The sequence below is a fragment of the Macaca mulatta genome, chromosome 5 (assembly GCF_049350105.2).
Source record: "Macaca mulatta isolate MMU2019108-1 chromosome 5, T2T-MMU8v2.0, whole genome shotgun sequence".
Lineage (NCBI taxonomy): Eukaryota > Metazoa > Chordata > Mammalia > Primates > Cercopithecidae > Macaca > Macaca mulatta.
The window spans coordinates 120,319,831-120,330,635 of NC_133410.1; positions in this window are offsets into that span (position 1 = coordinate 120,319,831).

Genomic DNA, 10,805 nt, shown 5'->3' on the forward strand with positions numbered 1-10,805 from the left:
TTCTCTGCTCAAGTATATCTTGTCCTTATTTTAAAAAATAAAAGCTATTTTTATTGGGTACTTATCATGTGCCAGACAGGTGCAAAATATTCTATGGGAAAATTATCTTGTTTACACTTAATGTCATGGAATTTGTCTTTGAAAAATGCTTTGCAACTGCTGCCATTGCTATTAGCTAGAGACTATGAAAATAGAGTTATGGAATGGATAGTTCTGAAATCTTACTTTAATGTGACTATCCCCTCGTGTCTATTTAATATCTCTTTATCTGGATACATGGCTATGATAATTAATTTCTACTGAGTTCTAAGGGATGCTATCATAGTGCCATTTAAAAACTTTACTATGGGCTTATATTATCATTGCTTTTTAAATCATTGTAATAGCATGTCCATGATATTACAATTGTTTTTACCTTTAATAGTGGAGAAATTTTAAATATATGATTCATTTGCAAATACAAATGCACAGCATAATGCAAATTATGTAATGAATTTGGCTTTTGGAAGTAGGGTTATACCAAGACCTAAATAAATGCCTTTGTGTGTGAGCAATGAAGTGGTCAAACTATCTTCTACTGCCTTCTTTCAGCTGAGTTTCCTTTCCCATGGAAGTTTTCCCTCGCTGCTACAGAAAATTTGGCTGTAAAAGATGTGCATGCAAATGTCCACAGGTGTTGAGCCTATACCATAATGTCAGGCACGCAAATGAACAACACAGGAGCTTAGTAAACTACACGTGCATCTACAAATAATTGCCCATGGTTACTGAAATTGGGCCAACAGTCTTTTTTTTTTTTTTTTTTTTTTAAAGCCCCTATGTATATGTTGCTCTTAACTTGCTCCAGATTTTGTTTCTAAGTTGCACCCGCAATTTCTAAAGGTACAGACAAGAATAAGGCCACCTTTTTTCTATAGAATATTTCATATACTGGAGACCCAGAAATATGTAAATCTTTTTTCTATGTTAAGCTTACATAGATTTTATGTGTATGATTCAAACTTAACGTATAGGATAAATATTGAGAAAGAATGCTTGCATCTTTTGCAGTGTAAGTCTTTAAGACACTGTTCATTCTATGGTTCAACTCTTCCTGAGTAAAGGCCTACAAGATAAATTTCTTTTAGAACTTAGCAGCAGCAGAAAAACAAAGTTCACCTTAAAAATTAACAGCTGTGCTTCATTATATTGGCCAAGAGAATTAGACATTTCAATTTTTCCTAGTCATTTGGCTCAGTGTAATGTAGACAGGTTATATGTGAGATATATATATATATATATTTCATTTTAATCCTTCAGTTCAAGTCAATACAAAATGACACAGCTACATAATTGGATAACACGTTCATTAGGAAGACTGATAGTAACATCCTATCATGGGAACTGCCGTGCTCCTGTTTCTATCCAAGAACTCACTCAGAATTGTTAAAGATGATATGCTCACTGCCCTCATTCTCACTCCCAGTGTTGCTTTCTGTGTTAGGTCTCCATTATTTTATACACTTGTCTCCTTCATTCCAGTCTGTTTCCTTTAAAGCCAGCCAAAATATTACCACAGGTTTTCTCTATAATGAAAATCTTCGCATTTCTCTCACTTGCTTTTGAGTCATAAATGACTCCCCAAGGATCAACCGTAAAATAAAAGGTTGTGGGATGATTTGTGACTGTTATATCAAAAAAGCATTCTCTATTCAAATATATTGGAAAGTTTTTTGGAGTTAAATGGATTTCTTTATTGCAAGACTGCTCAGAGCCTTTAGTATTCTAAGGTTGATGGGAACCACAGAGAGAGCTATAGAAAGGTATGTATAATTTCTCAGACATATGTATACATAGTACCCTTTTTTTGTGGAGGTTTGGGGGCACAAATGGATGGAGAACTACTCTTTGGAAAACAGGTAACTGCAAAAAGAATTTCCAAGTCTTTCTTCTTACAGACAGTATCCTCTACAACCTCATCCCATCTGCTTTGCCAGTCTTATCTTGGCCATAATATACATTGCACTTAAGCTGGAGTATTTGCTATTTCTGGACCACATCATGCTTTCTCATCTCAGTGTGAGTTTATACTGTTTTATTTGCTTATGAACACATTTCCTTCTTTCTGCTTGTGTACTAGTCCATTCTCATAGTCCTATAAAGAACTGTGTGAGACTGGGAAATTTATAAAGGAAGAGATTTAATTAACTCACAGTTCAGCATGGCTGAGGAGGCCTCAGGAAATTTACAATCATGGCAGAAGATGAGGGAGGAAGCAAGGCACCTTCCTCACAAGGCAGCAGGAAGGACAAGTGCAGACTGAATGTGGGAAGAGCCCCTTATAAAGCCATCAGATTTTGTGAGAACTCACTCACTATCATAAGAATAGCATGGGGGAAACCCTTACCCCATGATGCAATTACCTCCACCTGGTCTCTCCCTTAACACCTGGGGATTATGGGGATTACCGGGATTATAATTCAAGATGAGATTTGGGTGGAGACACAAAGCCTAACCATGTCACCATGTAAAATACATTGTCATTCTTCAAGATCCAGTTCAGATTTCTCCATTTCTATGAAGAATTTCCTCTCCTTTTTCTAAGGCAGGACTATTCCCTCCTTCTTCATGTTGTCACTGAACTTTTTATCAAGCTTCTATTATTGACTGAACCACTGTCCATTATTAATTTATTTCATCACACAAATCTTTTATTTTTATAAAGAAAGCACACTCACAATGTACACTTCCTATTAAATGTAAAGATAAATATGGGTTCACTAGTCTCCATAGAAGCTCCTCTCCCCAATGAACCACACATACAGGATTTCATGCCACTGAGTACTCTCTTACCCCTTGTAGCTGGGCTAGCCCTGTCATTTGCTGTTGATCACTAGACTCTTGTAGAAAGATACTACATAACTTCGGAGGCTAGTCATAAAAAGCCCTGCATTTTTCAAATGGATCGCATGGAATGCTCATTCTGGAGGAAGCTAAACACCATGCAAGAAGGATGACTACTGTGAGACTACTGTGATGTGAGGAAGTTCAGGCTAGTTATGTGACGAGAGACAGAGAGAGAAAGAAAGAGAGAGAGAGCCCAGACAGCACTGTGCTCTTCCAGACATTCCAGACAAGGTACCAGACATGTGAAATAACTTATTTTGTATCTCCAGCCCAAACACTATCTAACTGCAACTGCAAATTCATGACAGCTGTCCAGCTGAGTCCAGTCAATTTGGAAGTGGGATAATGTACACACATACACACACACACACACACACACACACACACACACACACACACGGCATTCCCTTCAGGACCAGTTGAGGGTGGAAGCTAAAAGTATGTTAAGGAAACTGTTAGTAAAGTCTGTGTTAAAAATGTCAGCGGATTTCTTTTTTGTTGTGCATTTTAATGTTCAGGAAAAGACATAGGAAAAAACAAGAAAAAATCTGTTAAGTTTTCAAGTAAAATCTAGAGGAAGCATTTCTGAGACAATTACTTGCTAGCTTCAAAAATAAAACCATTTCTCTTTTCCGTCTTCTCCAACCAGCAAGAGGCTCTTAAAAGAAATGCCTCAGGTAAGGGTAAAAACTAGGGTGCTACCAGGAAAACATCATCTTAGGGTAAATATTTCAATATTCTTTGTTAAGAATTCAAAGATATTTGCAGGGTGCTTGGTAGGACCCTCAGGTAGAACATGGGTTGACAAGTGTCTTTTTTATTATTATTACAAAGAGCCAGATAGTAAATATTTTGGGTTTTGCAGGCTACATAAGACCTTTGTCCTATATTCTTTGCTGTTTGTTTGTTTACTGTGGTACAATATACAGAACATGTAATTTACTGTTAGAGACATATAGCGCGTTCACAGTGTTATGTAACCTTCATCACTATCTAGTTACAGAACATTGTTATCACTCCAAAAGAAAAACCCAAACTCCTTGAATTGTCATTTCCCATTCTCTACTCCTCCCTGCACTGACAACCACTAAACTGCTTTCTGACTCTGTCGATTTTCCTTTTCTGGATATGTTATATAAATGGAATCATACATTATGGGGTCTTTGTGTCTGCTTTCTTTTATTTAACATAATACTTTCAAGGATCATTCAGCTGTAGCATATATCAGTATTTCATTACTTTTTATAGCTGAATAATAAACATTAAATGGTATGAATATACATCATTTTGCTTCTTCATTCATCAGTCCATGGACATTTGGTTGTTTCTACCTTTTGGCTATTATGTATAATGCTGCTATGAGCATTCATGTACAAATTTTTCTTTGAGCTCTTTTTAAATTATTTTGGGTATATACTCAGGAGTGGAATTTCTGTCATATGGCAATTCTGTTTACTGTAGAACTGCCAAATTGTTTTCCACAGTCACTGCACAATTTTACATTTCCACCAACAATATATGAGTTTTCTAATGCCTTCATGTCTTTGACAACACTTGTTATTTTGTTTTGTTTTAATTTTTAGTCTAGCTATCCCAAAGGGTGAAGAGTTGTATCTCATTGTGGTTTTAATTTTCATTTCCCTAATGGCTAATGACACTGTGCTTCTTTTCATGTGCTTGTTGGATATTTGTATATGTTCTTTAGTAAAATATCTATTCAAATCCTTTATTCGTTTTCAAAATTAGGGTTGTTTGCATTTTTATCATTTAATTGTAAGAGTTTTTATTTTAAATATATTCTAGATATTAAACCCTTTTTAGTTATATTATTTGAAAATATTTTCTCCCATTCAGTGGGTTATCCTTTTTCTCTTTTGATAATGTCTTTTGATGCATAAAAGTTTTGCATTTTGTGAAGTATAATTTGTGTGCACAAAAGTTTTAAATTTGTATGAAGTACAATTTTTCTGTTTTCTTTTATTGTCTGTCCTTTTGACATCATATTTAAGAAACCATTGTCAAATCCAAGGTCATGAAGATTACTCCTTTGTTTTCTTCTAATGCTTTAAAAATTTTAGCTCATATTGTGTCTTTGATTCATTTTGGGTCAATTTTCATGGATAGTATAAGATAGAAATCCAACTTCAATTTTTTGCATGTGGCTATACAGTTGTCTCAGCACCATGGCCTCCTCTCCCCATTGAATAGTGTTAGAACTCTTGTTTAAAATTAGTTGACCATAGACGTATGTGTTTATTTCTGGACTTGTTTCAGTTTACTTCCATTGATTTATATGTCTATCCTTGTACCAGCGTAACACTGTTTTTATTATTGTAGGTTTACAGTATGTTTGAAATTGGAAAGTGTGGAGTCACCAACTTTGTGCTCCTTTTTAAAGATTGTTTATTTGTGATTCTTACAATTCCACATACATTTTAGGATCAGTCTTCCAATTCTTGCCACAAAGGATACTGGGATTTTGATTAGGATTACATATTAAATCTGTGGATTGCTTTGTGTAGTGTTACCATCTGAACAATTTTAAGTTTTCTAATCCATGAACATGGGATGTTGTTCCATTTAATTAGGACTTCTTTAATTTATTTCAACAATATTTTGTAGTTTTCAGTGTACTATTATTTGTGTTTTACAATCCTTTCAAATGTAACAAATAATATTCTTAACTTGCAGACCTAACAAAAACAGGCTGTGGGTTAGATTAGGTCTGTGGGCCATGGTTTGCCAAACCCTGAGATAGCCAAAAAAGGCTTCTAACAATCTTAAGTACATGCCTCTTAAACTTCTATGATAAAAAATTAGGTTTCTAAGGATCTTAAGTATGTTTTGCCACAGCACGTTGACTCTCATCCCAAAGAGAAAAAGGAGCGTCTTGAAGAGATTTTTGGTTTTGTCATTTGTTTGATGGATTAGACTATAATTTTATACACAGGAAGCCCACAGTATTTTTAAAGCAATTATACCATGTTGAACCAAAAGAAATAGATTAAGTTCAAAACAAAGAGACACTTGGTGACCCCAAATTTTTACAGGTAGGAAACAGAAAAAGCTACTCTTTGCAAACATGGGCCACTGCTTATCAAAATGAACACTGACAGGGGCAGAACAAAAAACAAGAGAGTGGCACTAAAAATCAGTGAGAACCATCATCAGGAGGAGGAAGTGGGCTCTGCTCAAGGAATTGGCACCATTTACTTAATTTCAGAATTTTCATAGACCAGTTACCCCTCCTCCATTTTTTAAAAAATATACTTTCTAAGTTCTAGGGTACATGTGCACAACGTGCAGGTTTGTTACATACGTATACATGTGCCACGTTAGTGTGCTGCACCTATTAACTTATCATTTACATTAGGTATATCTCCTAATGCTATCCCTCCCCTCTCACCCCTCCCTACAATAGGCCCTGGTGTGTGATGTTCCCCTTCCTGTGTCCAAGTGTTCTCATTGTTCAATTCCCACCTATGAGTGAGAACATGTGGTGTTTGGTTTTCTGTTCTTGCTATAGTTTGATGAGAATGATCGTTTTCAGCTGTATCCATGTCCCTACAAAGGACACGAACTCATCCTTTTTTATGACTGCATAGTATTCCATGGTGTATATGTGCCACATTTTCTTAATTCAGTCTGTCATTGATGGACATTTGGGTTGATTCCAAGTCTTTGCTATTGTGAATAGTGCCACAATAAACATATGTGTGCATGTGTCTTTATAGCAGCATGATTTATAATCCTTTGGGTATATACCCAGTAATGGGATGGCTGGGTCAAATGATATTTCTAGTTCTAGATTCTTGAGGAATCGCCACACTGTTTTCCACAATGGTGGAACTAGTTTACAGTCCCACTAACAGTGTAAAAGTGTTCCTATTTCTCCACATCCTCTCCAGCACCTGTTGTTTCCTGATTTTTTAATGATTGCCATTCTAACTGGTGTGAGATGGTATCTCATTGTGGTTTTGATTCTCATTTCTCTGATGGCAAGTGATGATGAGCATTTTTTCATGTGTCTGTTGGCTGTATAAATGTCTTCTTTTGAGAAGAGTCTGTTCATATCCTTTGCCCACTTTTTAATGGGGTTGTTTGTTTTTTTCTTGTAAATTTGTTTGAGTTCTTTGTAGGTTCTGGATATTAGCCCTTTGTCAGATGAGTAGATTGCAAAAATTTTCTCCCATTCTGTATGTTGCCTGTTCACTCTGATGGTAGTTTCTTTTGCTGTGCAGAAGCTCTTTAGTTTAATTAGATCCCATTTGTCAATTTTGGCTTTTGTTGCCATTGCTTTTGGTGTTTTAGACATGAAGTTCTTGCCCATGCCTATGTCCTGAATGGTATTGCCTAGGTTTTCTTCTAGGGTTTTTATGGTTTTAGGTCTAACATTTAGTCTCTAATCCATCTTGAATTAATTTTTGTATAAGGAGTGAGGAAAGGATCCAGTTTCAGCTTTCTACTTATGGCTAGCCAATTTTCCAAGAGCCTGCATTGCCAAGACAGTCCTAAGCCAAAAGAACAATGCTGGAGGCATCACACTACCTGACTTCAAAATATACTACAAGGCTACAGTAACCAAAACAGCATGGTACTGGTACCAAAACAGAGATATAGACCAATGGAACAGAACAGAGCCCTCAGAAATAATACCACACATCTACAGCCATCTGATTTTTGACAAACCTGACAAAAACAAGAAATGGGGAAAGGATTCCCTATTGAATAAATTGTGCTGAGAAAATTGGCTAGCCATAAGTAGAAGCCCTCCTCCATTTTTAATGAGAATATTGATTGCAGCTTCACTGGACCATGTGTGCCCATTGTGTATTTGACATGTTGGGAGGTGGTACTGACAACTTGTCTTTTTAGTTTGCATGTCTTTAGACTGAGAGGGGTAGACATAAGGACTTTCAATGACATGTGAATCTTATTTAAATGAAGTAATCTTAGACTTAAGTCTGATTCTGTGATGGAATGAGAATTTTAGTGACCTTGTGAAGGGAGTGTACATATTCTGCAAGTGGGAGGAATGTAAATAATTTGTGGCCAAAGCAATAAAAGATGGTCACAAATTCTTTGTCACATTTCCCATAAGGAGAAATTCATCCCACTCACTACTCATTAAATCTGGGTTGGCCATGGGCTGCTTAACCAATACATTAGCTGGTAGTGGAAGTGACACTGACTCAGTTTCACTCCCAAGCCTTAAGAAGACCAGAGGGTTTGCCTTTTGTACTATGGGAGAGCAATTAATCTTCACATAGGAAAAGGGATCACATGGAGAAGAGTGACTTGACACTATAGATGAGGAGAGAGGCTTAGTCACCCCATATCTGGCAACTCATTTGAATGTCTCTAATAACTTTAGTCATACTACTATCTGACTGCAATTGCATGAGAAACTCCAGAGAGCCCAACAAGAAAAAATTGCTTAGTTGAGCCCAACTAATCTATAGAATCACAAGAGATTATAAAAAACAGTTTGACATTAAGCCACTAAACTAAATTTGAGGGTAAATTGTTGTGCAACAAGAGATAACCCAAACACTTGAGAAAACGTCTAAGTCTACCTAGGTAGGAAAAATGAGTGCAGCCACTTAGGTAACAAAAATGAAGCTACTAATTCTAGAAGAATGACTACATGTCCAATATGGACAGCAAAACTTAGACACAAAGGAATGATAATTTCATGCATATTACCCTCTGTCTTAGATAACTAGAAGCAGACAAAGAGTGTATGTCTCAGTGAGGCTCATGCAACTGCATCCATTTCCCGCATCCACTTTTTTTCAGAATCAATCAGAAGCTGGATTCCTTTTGAAATAACTGAAGGAAGGTTTCTGAGCATTTAACTTAAAAGTTTCTCCTGAAGTTAACAATCAGGCTAATAATGTCTATTCCATTGAGATCTGTAGAGCAGCACCAAAGCATGGAGAGGAAGGAGGGCATATCACTAACAGTTTATTCAATATCTGATATATTTGTATCTGAGTACCCTGGTAATATAATCAGTTCCACCTCCCATAAACGTAGTCCAAAATCTTACCACTGACATTAGCCAAAGAACAACTAGAAATATGAGTCTCCCAGCACTTCTGGTCTCATCTGATGGGTTATGTGTCACATGGTTTTCTACCACAGTGGAAATCAACATTTCCTCAGATAAGCGTATCTCTAGATCAATTGAGAAAGTCCCATATCTTTTTGTTTTTATTTTTTTGGTAGTCGTGTTAGTGGAGTTTTGAACTTAGAAATTGCTTTTTATTTATTGTTTTTTGTTTCTGACTCTTATCAGACAGAGGCCCTATTCTTTCTGACACAAGCAATCTTTATTTAGGGACTCCAACAATTGGTGGAAACTCTGGAGGACTAATCTATTCAGTAGAGTCTGTGTCCTAGTGTATCTTTTACAGGAAGACTGAGTCTCTGTGCACTTACGTCAGTAGGTCTGTGGTAATGCCATCCCTGGCCAGAACTTTATTTTATGAGTTTCTTGAATGAAAACCATCAAGTGCTTAATCTGCTTTCGCATGTAGTCATTGCTGAAGGATATGGCGAAAGTAATCCTAGCCCAGTGGATCACAGACTTGAGTTGGCATTTGAAGTGAGTAGTAGAAAGAGGGAGAAAGAAAATTAATCTAAAACTGGCCTTTATTGGCATTTTAACATAATTGTATATAAATGCTTGTCTATCTTGCTATACTGTAAGCTACTTAAGAATAATTCCATGTTAGCCAATTTTGAGGTTCCTAGTATTTATCATAAGGAACTGCCAAGTAATCTTGTTAAATTATAACCAGTATATTGTAGTGGTTAAAAGTGTGGACCCTGGAAGCAGACTGCCTAGGTTCAAGTTCCTGCTCTACTAATTTCAAGCTGTGTGATCTTGGACCAGTTACTTAACATTTCTGGGACCTTTGTTTCTTCTCCTGTAAAATGGGAATTATGAACTCATCTCCTGGGATTATTGTGAGAATTAAATGAATTAACATATACCAATTGCTTAGAAAATTGGCTGGAACAAAATAAGCACTATAAAACTTTTATCTATTATGTTGTTAACATAAAGCAGACATGCTGAAAATCAGAATTTATCTCTTATAAATAGGCACAACCACAATGCCAAGAAGTCAAGGTAATATCAATCGTTAAACTGAACAGTTTGCCTGCATTGCTTTTTTTAAAGGTTGGCATTATTATACCCATCTTTTATGTAAGGAAACAATGGCTTAGAGAAGTTGAATAACTTGTCCAAGATCACATAGCTAGTACGTAACACATCCAGGACTTATTAGTAGGTGGTCTCAATTCAAAACTTGTGCTCTTATTTTTGGACTTTCATATGCTATCACAAGTAATACAGAAATACAGTAGAGAAAATGACTCACTTTGCTGGATAGTCAGGGAGGCCTCACTGAGGAGCAAGTTCAAAAATTACTAAGTGGATCAAAAGAAAAAAAGTTTCCATTCAATCTTTTCTCATTTTTAGAACAGTTTATATAATATACCCAGGCACTTTATGGAGTAGGAGGAAAAAACCCTATTTTGAAATTACTTACATATGCTTTATATCCAGCTTTACTTAAGCACTTAAATTCAAATTTCTAAATCTTATTATTCCATTTAAAAATTTCCACTTTTTATGTAAAAGTAGGACAGTTATCTTTCAGGAGACTCTTTGATTAAAATCTGACTAACCAAAGTTGAAAACACTAAATTCCCCTTTAAATAATCAGCTACATTTATAAACTTGATTAAATTACCTTAACATTTTCATTTACATGTTAACATTAACATGTATAAACTTAAAACATTTGATGTTTTAAACACTTTCATGACTTACTAATAAATTTATTACTGTAACAAGAAAAGGGACACCAAGGGTTTAAATGCTTAAATGCCTCTGAAATGCT